This window comes from Myotis davidii, unplaced genomic scaffold (assembly GCF_000327345.1).
Source record: "Myotis davidii unplaced genomic scaffold, ASM32734v1 scaffold749, whole genome shotgun sequence".
NCBI lineage: Eukaryota > Metazoa > Chordata > Mammalia > Chiroptera > Vespertilionidae > Myotis > Myotis davidii.
In genome coordinates, this window is record NW_006300030.1 from 370,763 (window position 1) to 397,033 (window position 26,271).

General features: G+C 45.0%; 1 protein-coding gene across 1 annotated transcript in view; it reads left to right on the plus strand.

The window, feature by feature from the left end:
* Window positions 1-26,271, plus strand: part of CAMK1D (calcium/calmodulin dependent protein kinase ID) — a 387,416-nt gene that overhangs the window by 36,440 nt on the left and 324,705 nt on the right. The window lies entirely within an intron of this gene.

Consider the following 26,271-nt stretch of genomic DNA (forward strand, 5'->3'; position numbering starts at 1 on the left):
AAAATAAATCAATCAATAAAAAATACATCTAATGAAATACATGGAGCGCTGTTGTTTTGCAATTGTTTTCTGTGTCCATGGATGGGTAAGAAGGTTCATACCTGTTTTTGTGTTTTAATAGATGGAAGCTCAAAGAAACTATATATAATTAACATAGACGGGACTAGGAGTTATATTATAGTGGTCCCGCATTTCTTTGAACTTTTTCTCACTGATATGCCCAGTTGTTTATCCAACCTACATCCATAGTTAGCTGCTACCATTAGTTTCTTCCTTTCAGCAGATAGTTCTTGGGTGGAGAGAGCTTGCCCCCTGGGTGGTCTATTGCAACTGCACGGGGGTGGGTAGTGGCTGTCCAACCATACACATGTCTCTTTGAGGCTCAGTAACAAGAGGAAGTCCAACTGAGCTACCCTGTTCAGGGCATTCATTGAGTCTGTAGAATGCGTCTGAAGGAGTAATGTTCTAATGATGGGACCAGCCTTTGCTATTTAAACTTAACTGTGAGCTTCCTGCTGCAAACTCAAATTCTGAGAGTCAGAGGGAGGGCTGAGTAAGGAGGGCAACATCCGAGTTTCTCTTTTATCATTGGCCACAGTTTCTGTCACCACAGAAACGAAGCCTGGAGTTTGGAAACAGCACCAACCTCCCAATTTACATTCAGAACCATCATTTGTTCTCTGTTTTCACATGGCTTAAACTACACGTGACCCTGAACAGCACAGGTTTGAATTGCATGGGTGTGATTATGCAGACTTTTCAACAAATACTATAAGTGTATTTTCTCTTCTTTATAATTTTCTTAATAAAATTTTTTACTCTAGCTTAATTTATTGTAAGAATACAGTGTATAATACATATAACACAAAAATATGTGTTAATCAACTGTTAAGTTTTTGGGGAGTCAAAAGTTGCAAGTGGATTTTCAAATTCATGGGGGGTTCAACACCCCTCACCGCCCTGTTGTTCAGGGGTCAACTGTATTTTTAAATTTTATTTGTTTACTTGTGTGTGTGTTTTTCAATCCTCACCTGAGGATATTTTCCCATTGACGTTTTTAGAGAGAGTGGAAGGGAGGGGGCAGGGAGAGTGAGAGAAACAACGATGTGGATGTGAGGGGGACACATCAATTGCTTGTCTCCCGCAGCCCCAAACAGGACTGCGGATTGAGTCTGCAGCCCAGGGAGGTCTGTGCCCTTGATTGGAATCAAACCCAGGACCCTCTGTCTCAGGGCTGACACTCGATCCACTGAGCCAAACCGTCTAGGGTGAAACCGTATTTTTTTAAATAGCCACTGGTCCCACAACCACTAACCCTTAGTAAATAGTACATAAAATGTAATTGTAAGGTTGGGAAATTTATAGTCTGAGGCACAGAGTGTATTTTGAGATGTGACTTGATCCTTCTGGAGTTCCCACCTGAGTGAGTGAGGACTTTGCATTTTAGTGAGCGGGCACTCAGCACCTTTGCTCAGAGTATGACATAGGCATTCAGGAAGGAAGTGTTTCTTACTTAATCCTCCTCTTCTGGTACAAACCTCTGGTCTGAGAATACTTGCCTCTCCTCACCTCGCCCTTTATAGAATGTTTCATAAGCTCAAATCAGATCCCAAGTCTGGTTCTTGCCTCCGTACATTACACTAGTAAAGTCAGTGGTTTTCTTCCTTCCCAGGAATGTTGTTTTTCCTCATATTTATTTAATCAGTAGACATTACGAAGCCCCTTCTTTGCGTGGGGGTCCATGCTGGGTGGTGTGGTACAAGGACAGTCTGCCCAGCCCTGGGGGAAGGAGCCTGCTTTCTGTTGGGGAGGAGGACCCATGTCTCATGTGGAGAGGCTGGCTGAGCCTCAGAAGGGCGTGCTCACAGGGCTCCACTTTGCAGGAGCCTCGGGGCGGCTTCACAGAGGAGCAGTGCAGGGCCTTCGGCCAGAGGAATGGGTAGGAATTTGGCCAGGTCAGGGAGAGAGGGCTTCCAGGCACAGGGCTCTGTTCTGGTCCTAAGACCCAAGAATGAAAGAGGGTGGGGTCTGTTTGGGGTTTAGGCAAGAACAGGGGAGTGGCGAGAGGGGAAGCTGGAAAGGAAGTGAGTGAGGGGCTGTGGTTTCAAGGACTTCTTATGCCACACTTAGTAGTTGGGAATTTATCCTGAAGGTGGGGGAATTGAAGGGGAAACATGATTAGCCTTTTTAATACAATTTAAATACCACTTTCGCCAGAACCGTTTGGCTCAGTGGATAGAGCGTCAGCCTTCGGACTCAAGGGTCCCGGGTTCGATTCCGGTCAAGGGCATGTACCTTGGTTGCGGGCACATCCCCAGTGGGGGGCGTGCAGGAGGCAGCTGATCAGTGTTTCTCTCTCGTTGATGTTTCTGGCTCTCTATCCCTCTCCCTTCCTCTCTGTAATAAAATATATTTTTTAAAAATACCACTTTGGAGCTATTGTTGGGAAGACAGGTGTCAGGGAGACCAATTAAGTTACCCTTGGGTCATGGAAGGAGGGGTTTTGGGAGGAGAAGAGTGGCCAACAGGCAGGGGCCTTGGAGAAATGGACAGACAGAAGATAAGTTGAGGTAGTTAAGTCTAATTCGTTGGGATCATTTTGGATTTGGGGGCACCGAAGAGAGAAGGGCTAAGAGGTGACATGCTTGGGCAACTGGGTAAAAGATGATGCACTATACTGAGAATACGCACAGGGGCAGGAGTGTGGGAGAACGGCAATGAGTTCTGTATGCACAAAATTGCATGGACCCTTGCGACCTCAGAATGGCGATATCTGGTTCACAGGTGAATAGCTTCATCATTATGGCACAAATACAACTCCAGGCTTATATCCAAGAAGCAAGGTCTTGTGTGCTTGCTTTTGCCTGTATCATCTGCTTGAGTATTTTATGTTGGTCTCTTGGTTGACAGAAAAAGAACATGGAGAACGTGTGTGAAAGTAACTGGGAGGAAAGTAAAATCTCGAATGATATGGTCTAAAGACTAACATGAGCACCAGATGCAAGGAAAGGCTTGTGGGCTGGTTTTCAAAAGTGACTTATGAGAAGGGAGTGAGGTGGCCATCCTGTGTTCATGCCTGCCCTGTGGAACTGCTCAGTGGCTAAGGACACTGGTTCTTGTATGAGGTGGATCTAGGGCCGGCCATCCCTTCACTGGTGAGTTTCTGCTCTGTGCCTAAACATCTTTCTTATATCATAGTGATAACAAAATTCACTTTATTAGTGAGGATTAAATGAAATAATTGATGGTGTTTCTTAGCCTAGTTCCTGGTATAGCGAGCGCGTGCGCGCGCACACACACACACACACACAAAGTATAGTATCTCAAAATAATTAACATGCACAGATCTTATGTAATGACTCTAAAATCCTGAATCCCAAATGTAAAGCTGGGATTCAGGATTGGTTTTCTAAGAAAAAAATTTTTTTTCGTAGGAAAGGATGCATTATAGAATTCCTATAGAAACCTTCCTATTGGTGCATTTAAAAATATTCCATTTATAGAAATCCATATAGTTTAAAATTGTAGTATATTATTAATAATATTAATTATAATAAAGTACATTAAATAATGCATTGAACCTTTAACATTTTTTTCACCCTTCGTCATCTGAACTGCTCTATCACAGGCCTCCCAGTGGCTAACTTCCTGGCCCTGGCTTCACTGTAAGAGCACTGAGGTTGGGGAGCTCCAGGGATGTCACTCAGCTGATGGCATTGAGGCCAACTGAAACCTGTATGTTGCTTTTTGAAAGAAAAGGATCAAAGAAAAAAGTGAGCATCTAGTCAACTGAGCTTTTAGAAGAGCAAGAACTTGAAGAAGAAACTGCTAATTGAGCAAATCCAGACCTTTCCTTAATATCTTCAGATAACATATAGTTGCATCTAATTACTTTTGGAAATATGGCACCCCTTATAAGTAAATACACTCTGAATTAGTTGAAAAGATAGAAATAAGTATAGGGAAGCTAAGAGAGAAAGCTATTCATTATTGTTAATTATGTATTAGGGCTACACCAAGAATGGGTTCCTCTTGGTATGAACAATTTCCTGTGAAACTTAAAATCATAGAATTGGAGAGAAGAAGGGATCCTAAAGATCAACTTTTAACGACAAGGAAACTGTACTTTAGAAGCCCTAATTAATGCGCTTTATAATTTTATTCATAAAGGACAGACCCAGCTGCCAAGGGCTTCCCCTCCCTGTGCTCTCACCATGGCCACTGCACACTGAGTTGACATAGTTCTGGTTCAAAGCAAATGTGTTTTGGCCTGTGCCATCATATTGTGGGTAAATGTGTGGTTTCTGTTGGGCCTTTTGAAATACTGAACATGGGCCTGGGGGACAGCCACAGCTGTTTCCAGTTCAGTCAGCTCCCTTTGCAGACTTCAAGAATTGAAGTCCCCTGCCCATAGTCATAGGTACTTTTTAAGGTAATACATTGTATCCAGTGCAGATATGGTGCCAAGAAAACTTTGGGGCCAATCACTGATATTCTTTGTAGAAAACACAATGCTAGAGCTATACGCACCATTTTTATGTTTGGTAGAAAGACAGGCAGTGAACTGGCAGCACACCTCCACTGTTTGCTTAGCGTGTTTGTGTATTGACTCACCTGCCCACAGTCCTAAGCCGCTATCTTGAAAAAATTAGTTGCAGTCTTTCAGATCAAAATTAACACCTGTAATTGTCTTACGCCATAAGTACCACATGACAGAACCCCCAGTAAATCCTCACCCACCAAGACCCCCGCACATTAGGAATGCCAAGTGAAAACAACCAACAGAGGTAAGCCACAGTTGGAGCCATTATCTGTGAAAAAGGAGTTGTGTTTGTTCAGCAAACGTATGGTATCAACAGGAACGTGGCCATATTGTTTAACCACTTAGCTTTAATGTTTGTACATGTAGTTAAGTGTTTATTACAAGTGATTTTTAGCAGGACCAACAAGATTCCTGTTTAGCAATACTTGGCGAGCCCTTTAAAGTTGTTTATGATTTTCAAAGCATTTCAATTGCATTTCTCTACAAATGTTTGAAGATCTGCAGCGAAAGGGCAAGTGATAGTGTATAACTTGTTTGTACCAGTGCTGACAAGAGTACCTGGCACAGAGGAGACGCTCAGTGCTTACTTGTCGAAAGTATAATCGAATGTGTGAATAAAGATAATGACACTTGTATTGTGGACTAACTAGTTGGAAAAAGTAGCACATTGTGTTTCTCAATAGGAACCTATTGGCACTGTGACCAAGATGGTTCTTCCTTGCTGAGCACTGCCCAGGTATTTCTGGACACTCAGTGCCCCTGATGTCACTGCTAAGCAGCAGTATTGCCCATCGAGCCATGACCAATCATAAGGTCCCATTTGCTTCCAGATACCCCTGGGGGACCAGTGCCACTTCTAGTTAGGGACTACCACTTCTCGCCAAACACCAAGGACTTGGAGCAGTATTCCTTAACCCCTTGCTACAAAAGTGTCTAAGGGAAAAGCCAGTTTCTTTGAAGCTTAATACTGTATTGTCCTGATTTACTCTTACTGTTTGCTCAAAACCGACTGGTATCTGTCTTTTTGTAATAAATGTGCCTCACAGGGCTGAAGATACACAGATAAAAAGTAATACTTCTCTGGAGAGCTGCTCCCCAGGAGAATGAAATGATATACCTTTTTGTTGGTGGTTCCACAAATCAGAGCAGACACATCCAGCACATGCAGTGTGATAAGGCAGTGGGGGCAGATACATAATGTACTTAACAACAGATGTTAGTTCTCTCATAGCCGAAATGACACACGTTTAATAGGTGGCCAGAGGCAAAGCAGTTCTAGACCCTACAGACAGCCTGAGGTCTAGCCTTTATTGAACCTTGGGCTTATTTTGATAGTCTTTCCTCTGTCCTTGATTATTTTTAACTCATCTCTGAAGATCAACTGGGCACTTTTGCTTTTCTTGGGTCTGTCCTAATTGCCAAAGATGTCAGAAGGTAACGATTGGCTATCGTGGCCACTGTGTCTGTGGCATTTCTAGAGTGCTCATGGTGAACCTATGCCCTTCCCTTTCTCATAGATCCTATCTCACATTGAAATATGTTCTTGGAAATCCAGTGTGCTCATTCATTTACTAAGTTTTAGCTGCCTTTCTGGGCTCCCCTGACACCACTGCACTCGACATTTACTCATGGAGTATTTATTTCTGCCAGTCTGGGTGCTGAGTAACCAACCATCTCTGGGATGAGATGACCTTGGGCCAGTTCTCTGTGACTTGTTTGCTTATCCCACGGGCATACCTAAGCCTTGGCAGTTTCTTATTTTGGGGGCAGGCCCATGTGGGGAGAATGACAAGAACCTGAGCTCAGAACTTTCTGACTTCAATTAAAATGGAATTTCAACTTTACCTTCAAATATTAGGCTGCACTTACATGATGTGAATCTGTGTTGAAATTTCCATCTTGCATCATGTGTAGAAGCAGCCACCTGATCGCCATGTGGGTTCTGCAGCTGAGGCTGCCACAGGTGCTGCATGGTGTGAGGCGAGGTGCCGTGGCTGCAGAGGTGCCTGTCAGTGCTTTCAGGAGGACCTGCCACATTCACCTTTATTCGCCCTTCCCTTATACACTGAGAGTTTTGGAGTAGAAATATATGGTACATGCATTTTAATTTATAGTGATACTAGAGGCCTGGTGCACGGATTTGTGCATCAGTGGGGTCCCTCCACCTGGCCTGGGCCCTCTTGCAATCTGGCCAGGGAGGGACCACCGGAGGACTCCAGGGCATATCAAGCCCGTCTTGCCCAGCCCTGATCAGCCCAGACCCCAGCAGCCAGCTAACCTACCGGTCAGAGCGTCTGCCCCCTGGTGGTCAGTGCACGTCATAGCAACTGGTCAAGTGGTTGACCAAATGGTCGACTGATTGGTTGGACACTTAGCATATTAGGCTTATATATATATAGATTCTACCTGGCTTCTTAGGCCCATTGTTGATAATAGTTACAAAGCCAGGAACCAAAATCATGACTCCAAAACAAAGCCTAGAATAGGGGTGGGCAAACTTTTTGACTTGAGGGCCACAATGGGTTCTTAAACTGGACCGGAGGGCCAGAACAAAAGCATGGATGGAGTATTTGTGTGAACTAATATAAATTCAAAGTAAACATCATTACATAAAAGGGTACGGTCTTTTTTTTTTTTTTTTAGTTTTATTCATTTCAAACGGGCCATATCTGGCCCGCAGGCCGTAGTTTGCCCACGGCTGGCCTAGAGCATCTGCTGATGTCTTTTGATCAGTCATGTTTGAGGTTTGAGAGTCTCCCCTTGGACTGGTATCTTGTTTGGAGAAAGAAACAGAGTAGGAGACTGAAGGCCAGATGTGTCCTGATAATCCAGATGTATCCCTTTCCTACCTGTTTACAGCAAAAGGGGCTTTTCTTTCATAACCTTCACCTCCTGCTATTTCAAGGGACTCCTCTGTGGGTGAGTTTGTGGCATTGGTGGCTTGGGGTGGGGGAAACAGGCATCTGCATCCTCCCTTCCCCCCCCACCAGCTCCAGCATGCTCACTGCTGCTCTTCATAGCCACGAAAGAAAGGAAAGTGGAACCGGTGTCTATTAAAAATGAAACCAACTAAAAGTTTAGCAGATGCCTGGGTTGAGTATAACAGAAACAGGAGGGGTAAAGTAGGGGTGTCCAGTACTGAATTTTCCATCCACTTTTTGGGGGTCTTTCCTTTAGATGAAGTACTTATTCATCTGTGTTTGGGCCTCCTGGGTCCTTTCTGTCCCTGGGAAGAGTTCAAACATCTTTCTATTGTGCTTTTTGGTTTGATCCTCCAATAGGCCTTGCTGCCCTGGGCTGTATCACGCGGTGAGTCTGGGAGTCTGCAGAGGCAGTGCTAGCCCCTTTCCCTGAGCACATCTGCTGATAGCAGTCCAGCCCCTGGCCTTCCTCTGGGTGGCCAAGCTGTCTTCAGGGCCCAGGAAGAATGCCTTGGCAGGTGGGGAGACTTATTCAAGGGCTGGCCAAGGTGAAGACTGGCCTTGCTGAGGTGCAGGGGAACCCAGGGAAATCCAAAGAAACCATGGTCCGCAGGGACCCTAAGGGCAGGCCCACAGGTGACAGAGCAGATTACTTGGTCAGAGGCTGTGTCAACATCATAGCCTACCTGCGTGTGGGGCTGGGCTGAGGCTGCTCAGGGGGCTCTCTGGGGTGGTGCTGAGAGTCCTGCAGGGTTCTGTGTGTGCCTTATGTCTTCCCAACAAACTCAACCAGCTTGGGAAATTGCTCCGAGGGTAGGAATCTTGTAGCTCTGCATTCTAAGGGACAGAATACAGGATCGCTGCTTTAAAAACAAAAACCTCCTCTTAAGAGCACATATTACATGCTCAGAGGTAGCTAACTTACTCTCGCCAAGCCTCAGGCTTCACACCTGCCAAATGGGGTGAGAAAGTTAAGAACTGGTAACTCTAATCCACTTCTTGATTTCTGGGAGAATACTTCAGCTCTCTGAAACTCAGAAGTCTGACAAGTATTATCTAATCAATATGTGGTTCAGTTCTTCAATTTTTAAATTTTTTTTTTAAATGGGTGGTGGGGGGCTGGGGGCAGTGAAATAAGGGACATGTATTTATTTGTTTGGCTAAGCCTGGCTCTTTTATTTTTCTGATGATAATTTTTCTGTTTAGCAAAAGCCCTGTCTCTCGTAGCAAACTCACCATGCAAGGAAGACAGTGATCTGTGTCGAGGAATGTACATTGGTTATGACGTATTTCATCTTTTTCCTCTGTGGTTTCAAAAAGAGCTGGGAGAGTAGTCAGCCTCATTATCACATATTTGATGGGCGATATTAAGTTTTGTACAAACATTTTGCATTTTTTAAAACTTTTTAGAGCTTTCTCATGCCTGGCTGTTCAAATACATGCTAACACCAGTGCCCACTTGTAGGCCTCTTTCTGGAAGTGTTCTGATAAGCTTTCACCACTTTTTCATAATATTTTAGGCAAAGTGTTGAAGAAAATTTTGCAACTATTCCTCATTAATGTGAATTTGGATAGTTTCCTTGAAAAAGCCTCTTTCTTAGTCGCAGTGTCCCATCTCTTTGCCCCATGTTGTTGGGTGATTGATGACCTTGATTCTCCACTTGGCTTTGCCTGTGTAGATGTGGTCTTAGTTGAGAGTTTTCAGGTTTTGCCTGATGGTCAAATTCAGTTCAAATTCAGGAAGCAAGTTATAGAGAGTTTATTTCTGTTCTGTGCTCAAAAGGATTCATTTAACATTCACTTTGAATTTCTACTGACAAAATGAATCTAGCTAACATTCCTTGATTTCCCTTTGTAAATCTGAGTTTCCCTCTTTGTTCGTCATTACCTTCCATGCTTATACATTTCCTCTGCTCTTTTCCTGTGTCCCATTATTACAGCCAGGGCCACCTTTCTTAGCTTATTATCTTCCCCAAGTTTTTCTATTCATATCACTTAAAATCTGTGTGGTTTTCTTTTAAAAAATACAGTTACTGCCTGGCCGGTGTGGCTAAGTAGGTAAGCATTAACCCATGCACCAAGAGGTAACTGGTTTGATTCCCAGTGAGGGCACATGCCCCGGTTGCAGGTTCAATCTCCAGTAGGTAGGGGCTGTGCAGAAAGCAGCTGATCAATGTTGGTGCTTCTCTCTCAGCCATGTTTCTTTCTCTCTCTCTCTCTCTCTCTCTCTCTCTCTCTCTCTCTCCCTCCCCCCCTTCCTTTATCTCTAAAATCAATAAAAACATATTTCTTCTTTATGAAAGGGCAGGTGACATTAAAGAAAAAATACAGTTACTTACTAAGTCACCTAGTCATTTCTTTTCATATCTTGGAGTGTATGTTGGTGACTTACATTTATTCTGTATTTATATTTTTTAAAAATTATTTCTTTCAAGTGTTATATGTCCATGACTATTTTTCAGGGACTCACTTCTACACATTATGCTGCATTGTTCTAAAATTAGTACTAAGAAATCACTTCTTTGTTTGTAACAGATGTTGGTTTTCTTATGTCTACATAGTTTTTTCCTTAGAAAATATAGGCTAGTCTCTATTTAAAAAAGTCAGTGTTAAGTATATTAATGGAGAGGTCTCTGCAAATGTCACTTAAAATGGAAATGTTTAGTTTGGATTTAACTTTTTATGGAGTTGTGCATGTAATTCCACTTGCATTTGCTGAGATTTCGTGTTATTAATAGAATAGACAAATCAGCATTTTGTTGGTGTGTGTAAGACTTTATTTTTCTTGATTGCTGGTTTCACATAAAATTCAGAGAAGGAAAAAGAGTGTAGCATAGAGAGGAGGGGAGGGGGAGGAATGACTCAACACTCCAAAGTCCAGTTTCCACTTCTGGGACAGCCTTCTGGCTGGAAGCCTTTATTCTAAACTGCCCGAGGGGGCATGATAACCCTAACCCAGCACACAGAGTGTCGGTGCTAGTAACCCCACAGATTGCATGTTCGGGGGAGACACTGTAGGTCAACGGCTTCCTCTGGAGAGGGGAGTTGCTGTAAGGCAGGGATTTCACTGGGCACCGGAGCGGGGACCTGACTAGCTCTTGGCAGTGGAGACACCAGCAACCACTTGCCACACTGTGTCACGGTGTATCCAGGAGGAGGGAAATTCTGTTGCTTGTGGATTCTGCTGCCCTTGGTCCTTCCCTCTCTTCTTTCCTTATTTGTTCAGCCTACCCTGTGCCCGCACCCCTCGAGCACTCCCTGCTTTCCTGAGGCTCTGCCAGAAAGGACTCTCAGCATGGGTGTGTCCGAGTGGCCTGGTGCTGGGCTCCCTAAAACCCTTCCAGATGCTGAAAACTGCTGAGGCCCGTGGGCACTGGGTTGGTGTAACATTGTTGGGGCTCTGGGGTCAGGCTGCTTGGGTTAGAGTCCCAGTTTAGTTCTGCAACTTTGGACCGACTGCTTAAACTTTGTTTGTTTTTAAGTTGCATGTATAGTTTTTCTTTTTTCTTTTTTTTTAATGGAAGACTAATATTTTATTTCAGAATTGGACAAATCTAGTATATAACAAATATGGAATAACACAGGAATTAAATAATGCAATCAATAAACTGATGTAATATCAATGTATAGAATCTAATATCTCTCAAACAGAAAACAATAACAAAAAAGTTTTTGGTACCCATAGAATATTTACAAAAATCAGTCACATATTTGACCACAAAGAAAACCTTAACAGATTGTAAAAGCCACATTCTCCTGTCTTAATCCAATAAAGTTAAAAAATAATGTAAAGCAGACCATAAACCATACCCGTTTCTTAAACTTTTGAAGCCTCTGTTTCTTATTCTGTGAAATGGGGATGGTAACAGTACCTGCCTCATCAGTCCATGCGAATAATTTAGCCCAGTGCCTGGCATATAATGTTTTCGAAAATAGTAGCTATTATTATTGCTTAAACCCAGGGTGGTAGACCATGACTTTCTGAGTTTTCTTCCATTCTCTCTGTGTGTGAGTGTGCTCCTGCTTTTGAGTGAGAGAGATGGAGGGAGGGAGAGGAAGAGAGAGAGAGAGAGAGAGAGAGAGAGAGAGAGAGAGAGAGAGAGAGAGAGAAGGGTGTCAGAAATAGCACAATAACTTTATGGACTGTGGGGGATGTTTGAAAAGAGTTTAGAAATAGCACAATAACTTTATGGACTGTGGGGGATGTTTGAAAAGAGTTTCAATGTCATGTCTTTGAAGAGAGCCAGGAATTTGGGGGTGCAATTGCGCCAGAGAAAACAGTTTCCAAAGAAAGAAAACAGAGGCAAGACCCCTTGCAAAGCAGGAGGGAGCAACACATTGTTTAGGATGGTGGTCAGTCAGGCGGGTTGTTGAGTGGTTCTACAGGAGGTGGCCCTGGGGTGAGGGAGCACAGGGGAGGAGGCATTTGCTTGGGCTGTGGGTTGGGGAAGGTGGGAAGGAACCCAGGTTAAACTGTGGTGTTTTAGAAATGAGGCCCAGGCAGGCTCACAGCTGGCCACTCCTGGTATGTGAGTGACCAGGGCTCAGAGATCTCTGATGTAGTGGCCCCACTCTAACATTGGAATCAAATGGACGCTGGGTGTATTTTCTTTCAAAGAAAGCCACTTCCTGCCAAGTGGGCACACCATGCTCACTGACAGATAGCCAGATGAGCAAGAATGAGTAACCTTCTCCAGGGTGTCAGAGTAGAATAAATTGCTTGGTAACCAAAGTAATGTTTAGACCTCTCCTTGCCAGAAGGGAGCTGCTAGTCCAGTAAGTCAGAATAGGCAGATGATGTATCATCAGAAGAAACCTCTGATTATAATATTGGGATGCCACAGGGAGGATGAAGGTTGGCCAGCTGTTGACAGATGAGAGATGCAGATGGACCCACTTTATCACTAGAGATGGACTTGCTTCATTACTGACTCAACATCATTATTATTGTTCTCATTGGTGAAATGGCATTTATCTAAGTTGGTATCACACTTATTATGTAACTTTACATCTGAGTCTTTTTTCATCATTAGACTTAGAGCAATTTTACCATGAATTATATAGCTGTTTGCAAATATTCTTTTTAATGGCATCTAAATAGATCTATGACTGGATATATGTAATTTATTCACTCTTCTGTTTTCAACATTGGGTTTGTTTCCATTTAAAAATATTATGAATAACATATGTAAGGAACATCCTAGTGCATAAATCTGTCTTCACAATCATGATTGTTTTCTTTCTCTTTTTTTGTTTTATTAATCCTTACCCGAGGATATTTTTTCCATCGATCTTTTTAGAGAGAGGGGGAGGGAAATAAGGAGGAAGAGAGAGAGAGAGAGAGAGAGAGAGAGAGAGAGAGAGAGAGAGAGATGTGAGAGAGACACATCAGTTGGTTGCCTCCCACATGCACCTTGACTAACCTGTAGCCCAAGTATGTGCCCTTGACCAGGAATTGAACCCGAGACCCATCAGTAAGCAGACAGGTGCCCTAGCCATTTAGCACACCAGCCAGGCTGTCTGCTTTATTTATCCTCCTGGTTTTCAGCTTTATGTGTATAATTAACAAATGAAGTTGTAAGTGTTCATATATACATTGTGGTGGTTTGATATACATATACTATATCATGGAAGGATTTCTCCCATCTAGTTACATATCCATCACTTCACATATTTATCTTTTTTTTGTATGTGTGTGAGAACATTTAGGTTTTACTCTCTTAAGCAAATTTCAATTATACAATACAGTGTTGTCAACTGTAGTTACCATGTGTTACATTAAAATCTTCCGAACTTATTCATCTCATAGCTGAAAGTTGTACCCTTTGACTAAACTCTCTTCATTTCCCCAACCCCCAGCCCCTGGCAGCTACTTTTCTACTCTGTTTCTGAGTTTGCCTCTCTTTAGATTCTACATGTAAGTGATACTATGCATTTGTCTTTTTCTATCTGACTTATTTCACTTAGCATAGTGCCCTCAAGGTCCATCTGCTCTGTCACAGATGGCAGGATTTCCTTATTTTTCATGGCTGAATAATATTAAATTGTATGGATGTATATGTCTGTATGCGAAATATCAGTTTCTTTATCCCTTCAGCTATAAATGGACATTTAGGTTGTTTCCATGTCTTGGCTGTTGTAAATAATGCTACAGTGAACATGGGTGTTATGATAGAGTCTGGGAAGGGGAATTGCGTTAAATGATATACATTGTTTTTAAGGGCTTACCTGGTGCCATAGTGGCGCTCAGAAATACTTTTTTACTAATTTGCACTTCCACTAGTAATGCAGCAGTGTGCCCATCTTATCACATCCTTGCTAGTGAGTAGCATTGATTTTTTGTTAACTTGAAAGTCCAAAATGAAGCCTTTTAAAAAAACTAATCAAGATATTACAAGAAAACACTTGATGTTCAATTGAGTGAAGATGCCAGTTACTGCGCTGTCCCCTCCTGGGTGGGAGATGGAGAGTGACGGTCTGTCCCACTGAGAGGTGTCCACAGCGTTACTGCAGAGGGAGGGCCACAGTGGAGGCTGGGGTGCGGTGAAGGCGTCGCTCTCAGAGACTTTAGAATAGCTGTCTGGTGTTTTGTTTTTTTCCTTGACTTTTCTGAGTGAATGAACTTTTCTGTCTGTTTTTAACCTAAATTTTAGAAAGGTCCCTGAGAAGTCATCCACTGAGTGGAAATCCATTTTGCTTTTGAAAACCCCAGGGACAGGAGATTTCATAACCATTAATGATTTTCCCATATATTTTCTTCAAAACTTGGCAGACATGATCTCATCAATATCCACCTCTCCCCGATATTCCCCACTTATTTTTTTAAAAAAGATATACACACACACATGTAGACCACATTTACTTTATCCTTTCATATGTTGACCGATAGGTTGTTTCCATGCCTTGGCTATTGTGAATAATGCTGCAGTGAACATGGGTGTTGTGATAGTCTGAGAAGGAGAATTAAGGTAAATGAAATACATTGTTTTAAGGGCTTACCTTATTTTTAAAAAATATAAGCCAGAGACAAAATTGAGAAAACTAAGCCCAGTGAGGTGAGGTTGCTAGCCTGAGGCCACTTCCTGGAGTTTCCAAGAATAGAACGGGGTTATCCCAACACCCACTGACTCTGGGCAGGAACATTTTCCAAATTGCTATGAAAAATGGGAAAATTCACCACATAACCAGAGCCACGTCCTGTTTCCTGACTTTTCCACAGCTTTCATTAACAACACGCAGGGCACACATTAGGAGTGAATCAGACCCTTGGCTCTCCTGAGGCATAAAGCTCTGTGTGCAAGTAGCTGGCTCCCCACTAGACTTCAGTGGATTCCGAATGAAGCCAGTAAGTGATTCAGCCTTAGATCAAAAGGGACAGAACACAAACATACACCTAAAAGCAAAAAGAGTTCCTATTATTTCTAGGTTGCAGAAAATATTAATATTGAAAAGACTGCTTTTTCAGCTTCTTAGGATTTGATTTTAGGCATGACATCCTGTTTCATAGCAATGTCAATAACGAAATCGAGTTTAAAAATTTGTTTTTAGTAAGAAACAAAGAATTGGATATACTTCTTTTCTCCCTAGCTTTAATGAAAAAATCACATCTATGCAACTTTAAAAAATATGGCACTTTTGTGATAGAGGTAGTGGAGACATGACATATTTTAAATATTTCATGTTGATAGCCTACTTCACATGAATAATCCTTTTAATTGTGTTATAAATTATATTTGTTTTCATAGCTCCAACAAGGCTTTACTGACAATGGATTTTCTGGACTAGTATGAGTTTGAGGTAACTGAGGCTTACTTATTTAATTAACCCTTTGTTTGGGACTTTTTGGTGGTAATTTGTCAAGTAGATTCCTTTCTTGAGTTGTCTAGAAAAACTCCAGACTGCTTGGAGTTTGGTAATTTCTAGCAGCCTCTCTTTTGTGAAGAGCTGTCATGAAATCTAGGGAGACTGAAGATTTTAGGAGAAAACCAACTGCATGACAGCAGGACTGTTACCGCCAGTGCCAAGCCACTAACCCGCCTTAGAGTGACTCCACTTTCTTCCTGTGAAACAAAGTGTTGATGTATTTTCTTCCCTCCCTGGGGGCTGTCATCTTTCCTCGGGGCTCCTGTTGGTATCTGAGACAACTGAGCGGTCCTGTGGCTCTGGCCTTTGGATGAGGAGGGGGTTGGCAGGTGCAGACAGACTCCTTAAATGCCACTGCAGCATCTGCTCTGTGAATTTGCCTCTCGCCTTCATCTGAAAAAAACGAATGTGTTGCTTTCCCTCTTGCCTAGAGAAGCCCCTCTTACTGGTTTGAACTATCCACCCAGGGTCCTGCAGACTTTGTTACAGAATCTCCTAGGAGGCAGAGGCCCTGAAAGGCATCATGGTTTCCTGTGAACCCCAGCCGGCTGCCTGCCTTCCTGGGTCAGGAATTCTAAGACAGGCAGGTATACTAGTAGGCTCCAGGTGTTTGCACCTGGTTTCCTTCCCACTTTCACATCCAAGCGTAGGAAGGAAGAACTTTCAAGTTTGAATCAGTCTGGGCTTTGCTCCATGAGCTCAGTGAGGAGTAAAATCCAGCTAAGAAAGCACCAAGCTTATACTACTGATTCAGAAGGTCAAAACTTTGTAAGCGGAGCAGTGTCCACTGTACTTTTCATTAGGATCTCAGGGAGCTTAAAACCTGGTGTTCCTGGCCAGCACCATAATCCAGTATAATCAGTACAACCAAAGCACTTCCTCTGGTTTCAGTTGGATTCCCCTGTTTTTCTGTCCATTGTTTATGCCAAGCTAATCTGACTGGGTTCTTTTTGATGGTCCCCAACCATGTCCTGGTGGTTCTGTTTTATTCCCTAAGGCCAGCATTTAGGAATGATTTTTCATGGATATTTGGTAGTTACACCATATAAACTTTTCTTCTTCCTCGTTCACACACTTATAGATACCAAGAGGCAAATAAACCTGTTGATGAATCTTAGGATGTTTTAGTTGCATATACCAGGAGGAGAGAATGGAGTCTTTTCTTTCTCCGGTTTTTCTTGATTTTCAGCATGTGCTGGTAATGAGATAATTACACAATAATAAAAAATAACTTGCCAGGGTGGGTGGGGAGAGATTAGCTGGGGAACTTATATGCATACTCATTGCCCGGTGCACAAATTTGTGCACCGGTGGAGTCCCTTGGCTGGTGATTGAGGCCTATGAGGGTCTGCTGGCTGGGGGGAAGGACCATGGGAGGTTGCCTGGCTAGCTCCCCAATCAGGGCCATCAGGGGGGCCGGCCAGCTGTGGGGGGAGAGGGGCCACGGGAGGTTGGCCAGCGGGGTGAGGATGGGGGGGAGGGGCTGTGGGAGTGCACTGACCACCAGGGGGCAGCTCCTGCATTGAGCATCTGCCCCCTGGTTGCCAGTGTGCGTCATAGCAACTTGTTAACCGGTTGTTCAGTCGTTCTGGTTGTTTGGTCATAACGGTCACTTAGGCTTTTATATATAGAGAGTAGAGGCCCATTGCATGAAGAGATTCATGCAATAGGCCTTCCCTTTCCCTGGCTGCCGGCACTGGTTTTCCTCCGGCACCCAGGACCCAGGCCTTCAGTCTTCGCTCCGCCGCTTCACGCCTATGTATGCAAATTAACCGCCATCTTTGTTGGGTTAATTTGCATACTCTCCCGATTGGCTGGTGAGCATAGCGGAGGGACGGCCAATTTACATGTTTGTCTATTATTAGGTAAGATATGCATAGCCCATGGACATAGACAATAGTGTGGTGAAGGTCTGGGAGGGAGGGGGGCAGGGTGGAGGGGTCATTGGGAATAAAAGGGGGCCATCTATATAATACTTTCAACAGTAAAGATAAATTTTTTTAAAAAGTAACCCACCAGCTCTGCCTGGAAGGGCCCCACATCCATGAGCATTGACACATCATGACCTTTGTGATGAGGGAACACAGTTCCCGGGTGAGATTAGTGGCCGCCATTCAAGCCCCAGCATGCCATTGGGGTCCAGCCAGCATGGGAGAGAGACTGGGAGCTTCCAACTCCACAAACAAAAAAACTTACAGATAAGTAGAAGTAGAGTATAGAATTCTGGCTTATATTTTACTGGTCTGAGCTCTCTTTAGGAAATATATGGGTAGTGTGATTTTTATAAAAATGTTTATAGTATTATTTCTTAGAAGGAGTTGCTTATGTCCATGGAGCCTGTGTCTACATCTAGAAATGCAGGATGATTTAGGTGCAGAGTAATGAAGGAAAGAGAGGGATATCTGTCCTCCTTCCCTGTTACTTCTAGGCCCTCGAGAGCTTTCCCCTTGCACTGTCCCTGGACATCATCTAGTGTTCACAGAGTGACCACTTGCTGTATCAACAAGAGAGGCCCCTTCAGTCCTACTTGTGACAAATCAATTGTTACCTCTGGCGACTGAGTGAAATGCAGAGAAATGCCTAGGTGCAGGCTCCTCTGCTTGTCTGGAAGTGTCAGGGGCAGAAACATATGTAGTCTTTCTCTATCTACTTAGACTAAAGCCAGTGGAATGATAGCTGGATGTCTCAGAGTTGAATGTAAGAAGCATTTCGCTTCAGATTTGTTCAGGAGCCATGAATGGTTTATCCTGTCTACTTTGGTTATTTTAGGGTTTGGTTCTATGGATCTGAAATAAAGAAAAAGAATAGTGTGTATTTGAATTTAAGGAGGCCATTTGTTCATGCCTGGGCTTATGACATATGTGTCTACTCAGATGCATCCCATACTTTCCTGTCCAAAGTCTTGATCTGCTTTGTCCCTCTGCCCCTGTCAGAGTACACCCACCAAGGCCAAAGGTCTTCATGATTTGCCTCTTTCCCCCTCTCTTCTCCACTCCCTGCAGCCTCTACACCTCATCCCTCCTTGGAGAGTTCTCTCCTCAAGATCACAGCCACCTGTTCCATTATCTAGTGCAGTGGTTCTCAACCTTCTGGCCCTTTAAATATAGTTTCTCATCTTGTGACCCCAACCACAAAATTATTTTCGTTGCTACTTCATAACTGTAATGTTGCTACTGTTATAAATCATAATGTAAATATCTGATATGCAGGATGGTCTTAGGCAACCCCTGTGAAAGGGTTGTTCGACCGTCAAAGGGGTCGTGACCCACAGGTTGAGAACCCCTGAAGTGTGTGCTGATAACTCCCGAGTTTGCATTTCCATCCCACGCCTCCCTCCCAAGCTCCTATATCCAGCAGCTCCCCGGATGCCCCTAAATAATCAGGCACAACAAGTTACCTCTCCCTCACCATCCCCACCCCAACCTGAGTCCTCAAATCCAGTGGCCCCACAGCCTCCTTTACTCACCCATCCAGACATCCAGTTAAGATTTGGGTTTCTTTCTCAACCTCTAAACCACCCTCCCGCCCCATTTCTAATCAATCTCCTACATCTGACAATTTAACTTCAATCTCTTAAATTTATCTATGAACAGGGACCCCGCCCCCTGCCCCATGCAGTGAACCCACGCCTCCTCTTTCCTATTTGTCTCATTTCTCTCATGACATCTTCTGCACTCCCCTGTTCTTTAGTTTTGGCCTATCTCCAGCTTTATTGTCCACAAAGGGGCCAAAGTGATTGTCCTGAAGCACAGATCTGAGTGTGGTACTCTTTTTGCTCAAACCCTGGCAGGGACTTCTCATTGACCTTAATGAGTAAACTAACTCACGTATTGGACAAGTGGAGTGACCATATGTCTGGCAGATCTGGGATAGTCCTGGATTATGTCTTCTTCCCAGTGCAAAATGTCACCTTGAACATGTCCAGGTTTCGATGATAAACTGTGTGGTTTCCTCCCTTATTAGGCCTTTCACCAGGTGCCACCCACACCCTGGCTCCTCCTCTCCATCATCCCTGTCACATTCTGCTTTTCCCATGGCTGTGTCGTGTCTTCTCTATACCTCCACGTGGGTCCCTTTACACATGTGGGTCCCTCTGCCTCACATCTGACCCACTGTCCCTCTCTCGGCCTGGCTCCTGCATGTCCCCTTGGCCTCTGCTTAGATTTCATTTTACGTAGAGAGCCTTCACTGTGCTCTACCTGCACTGGACAAGATGCCTCTCCTGGGTGCTCCCCAGCATCTGCACCGAGCTCTGAGCACCACTGGTTGCCTTGGGTTTACCTGTACGTCTTTATCTCACTTCTCAAATCTAGATCCTCCTCTCCTTGAGGGCATAGGACTCTGTCTTGGTCACTGTGCCCTAAAATTTGCCCAGTGCCTGCAAATGTCAACAAATATCGACCCATATTTGTTACACAAGTGAATAAATGAGCAGGTAAAAGAATTATTCCCAAATAGGAGAATGTGTTAGTCGTATATGATGACAGGAAGACTTTAAAGTCCTGCATGAGGAACCTTTTTGAATGTATTGGTGGATTCTGGGAATAGAACTAGGAATAGAGACTGAAAATCCCCATCCTGCTATTAAATAATCCAGGTGTGCTGATTGTGCTGGAGAATGGGCCATGCCAGGTGTGTGTCACCTCACCTCTTTAACTTTAGCGGATCCTGGCATTATTTTACAATTTCCTCTTTAGCACACCACTCATGATAAGGTATTATTTTGAACACTGCAATGGTTCCTCTTTAATGAGACTGCTTTGGGCTTAGGAGTAGTTGGACCGAATGTAGAGTCAACCCTTTGAAACCAGGGAGGCACGTCCTCCTGCCTGTTGGGCTGCTGTGCTTTTGCTATGGAGGGTCTTCAAGATAATGGGGTCTTTCATGGCATCTGTGGTGTTTCAGATGGTGTGCCAGCGGGAAAGAGAACGCACCTCAGACGGCTCTAATGAAGAGACTAATGGAGGGGCTTATGGCTGAAGTGTGGGCAGGGTGAAGGGAATCAACCATAGCTATTAGGAAGCCCAAGGACCAGTGCCACTCCTCGGCAAAGGAATAGCAGGAGGAGCCTATGGTCCCTGGGGAACGGCTGCCAGAATGAACAGTGGTTGTGGGATACAGCCATTTCTGGAATCCTGGACTGAAGCATGAAGGGAACAGGTCTCTCTCCTCTTGCCCTCTGATCTTTTGATGGCGTCCGTATTGGCCGGCCTGGAGCCAGAGGGCGAGGGATCCTGGGGGATGCCATCAGCAGGGGTTGGCTCAGGGACAGAGAGCAGACACAGGAGGGTGGCAGGAGGGAGGGCAGGGAGTAACCATCCCCTGGTCGCTTTTCCCTTGGCCATCTCGGAGGCAGAGATCATGTTTCCCTTCATTTGGTGTCATGCATTTCACTCCCGGGAATGTCATAGGGCCAGACATGGTTTTCTAGCTTTACCAAACTTACTGTTTATTGAAAGAAAAGTGCTGGATTGTGTCTGACCTGCTCCACATCCTTGCTGGTTCCTTCCTAGGCTGTCGATTTGTGAATCATGGAGCCAATGCAGTCCTGGGAACAGTGGTCAGATCAAGGCACATTCTGTTCCAAAGCTTCAATTGCCTTCCCACCACATACTGATTATAACCCAACTAGGGACCCAGTGCATGAATTCGTGCACCTTGAAAAGAACTGTGGGCTGCAAGGCTGCAGTGGGCTGCAGGCAGGTCTCCTCCTATCCTCTGCACCTCCACCCTGCCCTTCCCACCACAGCTGCAACCCCATACCCACTGCTGCTGCTCCACGTGCTGATGGCGCCTACCTGCTCCTGCTCACACCCACTCACGGCACAGAGCAATTGAGGCCGGCACCAGCAGTGGGTGCAAGCAAGCCAGCGCTGTCAGTGGGTGTGAGCAGGGGCTGCTGCCCCAATTGCCCCTCAGAAGCAGGGGGAGGTGGAGAAGCCCTCAGGGGCGATCAGGGCCTGCAGCTGCTCACACTGGCTGATGGAGCCAAGTGATTGGGGCCGGCACTGGGCACCCACAGCGGGTGCAAGCAGTGGCTCTGGTGTCGGCAGTGAGTGCGAGCAGGGTCATCAGCAGCAGTGGGTGAAAGCTGCGGCTGCCAGCCCCAATAGCCCCTCAGGAGCAGGGGGAGGTGGAGAAGCCCTCAGGGGCGATTGGGGCCAGCGCCGGGCACTGGCAGCAGGTGTAAGCACCAGGCGGGACCATGGTGCATGGGAGCAAAGAATTTTCAGTAACCACCAGAGAGGCTCACCCCAATGATAGCAATCGATGCTCCGCCTTGGTCTGGTGCCCGCGCTCACCTGCTCCACCGTCCTGCTGCAGCCAACACCCGCCATGTTCTGCACTCTGCCACCTGCTGCTGACACCTGCCATGTTCCACATGCACCCCCTGGTGGTCAGCACACATCATAGCGACCGGTTGTTTGGTTGTTCCACTATTAGGGTTATATATATACATATATAGATTTCCTTACCTTGGCCCAGAGGCCTAATGTAACGTGGCCCCTGTCCGCTCTCCACACTCATTCTCATCCTGGAAGTCCCCTCCCCTCACCACCCTTCAGACACACTGGCTTCTCTTTGGCTCTTCCAGCACCTAAGCCCTGTACTATCTCGGGGCCAATTGCTTTGTGGGATTACAATTCCTTAGAGGAATGGTTATGTGCGCTCTTTTCTGACTCTTCTTCCTCCTCTTCCCCCTGTCCTTCTTTCTCCCTTCGCCTAACTGGCTTCTTCTCATACTTCAGTTTAAATGTCACCTGAAAGCATTCTTTCCTGACAACTGAATGTCAGAATGGTCCTTCCCTGCCACGTCGTCTCTCCCATGCCCTACGTGTCCATCTCATTGTGCCTGGCACTTAGCACAGGGGCTGGCACACAGTCGGCAGTAAGTTCAGGTCTGAGGAGGGTGTGACGGAGGCCAGGTGCATCTAGAAGACAAGAGGAGAGGAAGCTGTGCCTGCAGCGGAGGTTTCATTCCTGGTGTGTCCCTGGACTGTGCACGCCTGACTGTGCTTTCATTTCATGTCATTTACTGGCTTAGTATCCAGTGGGCCCCATGGGCCAAGGGAACAAACTCTTAGAACACTTCACCACCCCAGTGTGGGGGTCACTTTGGTGGCCACAAGTCACCTTCCCCTTTTGTTTATATCTCCCACATTCTATCCTGTTTGCTCCCTCCTCTCATTTTTTCCCAGCCTTTTGACTTCCTTACCTCATATTAATTGCCACACAGAATGATAAAGACACACACACACACCCCTGCCCTCTTTGCTCTTCTCTCCTGGACAGAAGTCAACAGCCAGGATAATCATCGAAAACGCTGTCCCTTCAGATCCCGCTCTTGGGGCATTTGTGAGCATTTGGATGGATTACGCTGCTGTTGACCTTTGTTCTCGCTCTGTAAAGAGGGATTGCTCAGCAAAGCTAAGTGACAAGTGTGGACCCTAGGGAAGCCATGGGAACAGAGTGTCTGGGGCACGTGCCCCTATTCATAGTTGGGTCCATGTTAATGCTACAGCTTGGCAGCACCCTGTCGCCCGAATTTTGCTTCTGATGAAAGTGAAAGGGATCATTGTGCTTGTGACTATTTAGAGCTTACACTAAATCAAGCTCGCCTTTACCAAGTCTTTTGAATTAATTACATGACTTTTCACTTGTCCTCTTGTGGCCACATGCTGTCATCTGAGAATGAGGCAGTATGTTGTTGATTTTGTGAATGAAGAAACTGAGGCCCACATGCTTCCTTAGGGCAGAGCTGGAGCCAGAATCCATGTGTTGAGCATTGGATCGCTCTACTGCTTTTCTCTGGAGCTTTTCTGTTTTGGAGCTTTTTTGCCTAAATGCGACTAATATTTTTAAATGCTTTTATTGGATTTGAATAACAAATCAGGAGATTTGTCTCATTTTCTTATTTTTCAAAATTTATGCTTCCTCCACCTTGTTTTTATTGCCTTGTTATTGTAGCAAGGAAGGGAAAACAAATTAAAACAATAAACCAAAAATCTTATAGGCAGTTTTGTGGGAAGGTTAATCAAACATGCATCTCACCTCTATGTATGCTGCCTGGAGCCTGGAGCTGTCTTTTCCTGGTTACTGAGGAAACAAGTGGAAGCCGAGCCCAGCTCTTAGCTCACGTCTTCCTGAAGGTAAAGCAGGTCAGTGGCGACAGGGAGCCAGGGCACATGGCTGTGTCTGGAAGAATCTGGGACTATGACCGCTCAGTAACTGAAGTGACAGGAGATAGAAATGGGGACTGAGATGGAGCGAGTGTGAGACCCTAAGGGACTGGGTTAATCACATACGCATAGTCACATACCAAGAGGTGATAAATGACTCCCATTTCCCCAAGGAACACTTTTCTTAAAAGATTCACTAATCCTTGGCCCTGGCCAGGTAGCTCAGTTGGTTAGCGCATCGTCCTGATACACCAAGGTTGCAGGTTTGATCCCTGGTCAGGGCACATATAAGAATCAACCAATGAATGTAGAACAACAAGTCAATCTCTTCTCTCTCTTCCCTCCTCTCTCTCAAATCAACAAATTAAAAAGAAGATTCACTAATCCTTGAGAAAACCAGTGTGACTTCAGAGCACCAGCCTGTCTCATGTGGAGGGTGGAGTGAGTGTGTTCTGACCCCAGGGGCGGGATGTAGAGGTACGTCCACGCTTATGGACCTCTCGTCTTGCCCATGTGACCATGTCTGATGTTTCTCCTTTTCTGCTTCTGTGAAGGGATTGCCTAAGAAAGCTGGAAGTGATGACTGTTACTCATCTTTTCTATATTACATTTTAGGTTTACAGCCTCCTTATTTCCATTGAGGATTTGAAGCTGCTCTCTGCAACCTCATTCTGTTCCTGTTCTTTTTCTGACCTCAGCTGTGACTTTCAATCACACATCAGGGTCTGGGGAGTCGGTCACACCTGGGAAAAGGCAACCCAGGAGGCCTGGATGCATCTCCTTGAGCTGAGCTAGCTGTGATGACTCTCAGGGTCTGGAGTTAGTCACCGGGAAGGAGAATTTGGGGTAAATCTGAGGGATAGTAGTTTCTAGATTCTGTAGGCTTTGGGGAACAGTGGGAATGCCTCTTCTGGAGTCTGGGAGCAATTTTCATCTTTGGTGATGGTGAGAGCAAGCGAGCAGGGGTGTTGGCCCCCAGGGATGGACTGGAACTTGCCGATGGTGGTAGGGGGACAGCCCCAGAGAATTTTCAGTCCCTGACGATGTGACTCTGAAGTTCTCTTCCCTCATCCCTCTTTGGTTTTGTGATTTGGGGGCTCATTAATCTGCTGTCTGTGTTTGTGCATCTCTGGCAGGTTCAACTGGGGGCTGTGTCCAGGTTTGAAGCCTTTAAATTTTCCTCCAAAATAGAAATGAATGAATGAATGGTGTCAGGCTTCCAATACTCTTCTGCTGCTGGAGATGTCAGGGTTGCTCACTCTCTGAGGGCTCCCCATTGTCCAGCTCCTTGGCTTCCTTGTCTCCTGTGTGCTGCTGTTGTTGGGGCCATCCTTGGCAACCCTTGAAGCCCAGATCTCAGCCAGCCGCTCCCAAGATGGAGACACGTTAGTTCAGGAGAACCTCTGCACAGCAAGGGAAGACCCGTGGGGAGAGTCTTATACGAGGTCCATAGAATTAAAGTACCAATGTACTCTAGTGATATCACAATACCTGACTGTCTCCCTAGGTAACTGAAGAGAACCAAAACAGTGCCCAGATACATTCTGGGCCTAAGGGCAAGTGGAATGCGGGCTATGTTATATGGCCAGGGGAAAACTGACAGACCACACACCAGGTACTAGGTCAGATTTCGTCTCAGGCAGCCTCAGAATTTCTTTTAATGCTGCTTTTCTTTTAGAGACTAGGGGGGCACAGAGATCCCAGGCTCCAGCTGAACAGTTTTTGTCGGCTCAGCTGCTTTTGTGCCGCACACTTTCCTGGAGGTTTGCGGGTCATTCTCCTCACTATCCAGCACCCCTGTGCAGACCATAGGATTTAATTACAGTGATTGAGATTTTTCCTTCTGCCCTCATTTCCTGCTTGAGGTGCTTGGTATTTTTTTTCCTTTCTCAGATCAAAGGGTTTGATTGTTTAATATTTGCTTTTTCAAACAAAATAGTCTAGGCTTTCTTACGGTCCTTTCCTGCCATTTTGCTCAGTGATTTAGTCAACAAAAGAAGGTGAAGTAGGGCCAAGGAAAACAGAACCTGATAGTTCCAGCTTATGGGATGCTCGTTTAGGATTCACTTGATTTGAAAGGTCCTGGGACCATAGTGTTAGTATCCCCCCCTCCCCCCGAAATCTCACGTGGGGTCATTCAGAAAGCTGGCACTTGGTGTATATTTGCTGAAGGAAGAGAAGACAATATCCCAGAAAAGAATAAAACACAAGGCCATGGATTGTGTTTAATTTTATGTCATTGTGGCTGGGCTATAGATGCCCAGATCTCTGGTGATTAAATATTTCTGGCCCTGGCCGGGTGGCTCAGTTGGATGGAGCATTGTCCTGGACATCAAAAGGTGGCAGGTTTGATTCCCATCGGGGCATGTACCTTGGTTGTGTATTTAATCTCCAGACAGGGTGTGTTTTAGAGGCAACCAATCAAAGTCTCTCTCATCAATGTTTCTCTATCCCTCCCCCCTCTCTAAAAATCAATAAAAAACATATTATCAGGTGGGGATTAACAAATAGAACAAAACATTATATCTGGGTGAGCCTGTGAGAGGGTTTCTGGCAGAGATGAGATTTGACTCAGTAGATCAGTGGTTCTCAACCTTCTGGCCCTTTAAATACAGTTCCTCATGTTGTGACCCAACCATAAAATTATTTTCATTGCTACTTCATCACTGTAATGTTGCTACTGTTGTGAATCATAAGGTAAATATCTGATATGCAGGATGGTCTTAGGTGACCCCTGTGAAAGGGTCGTTTGACCGCCAAAGGG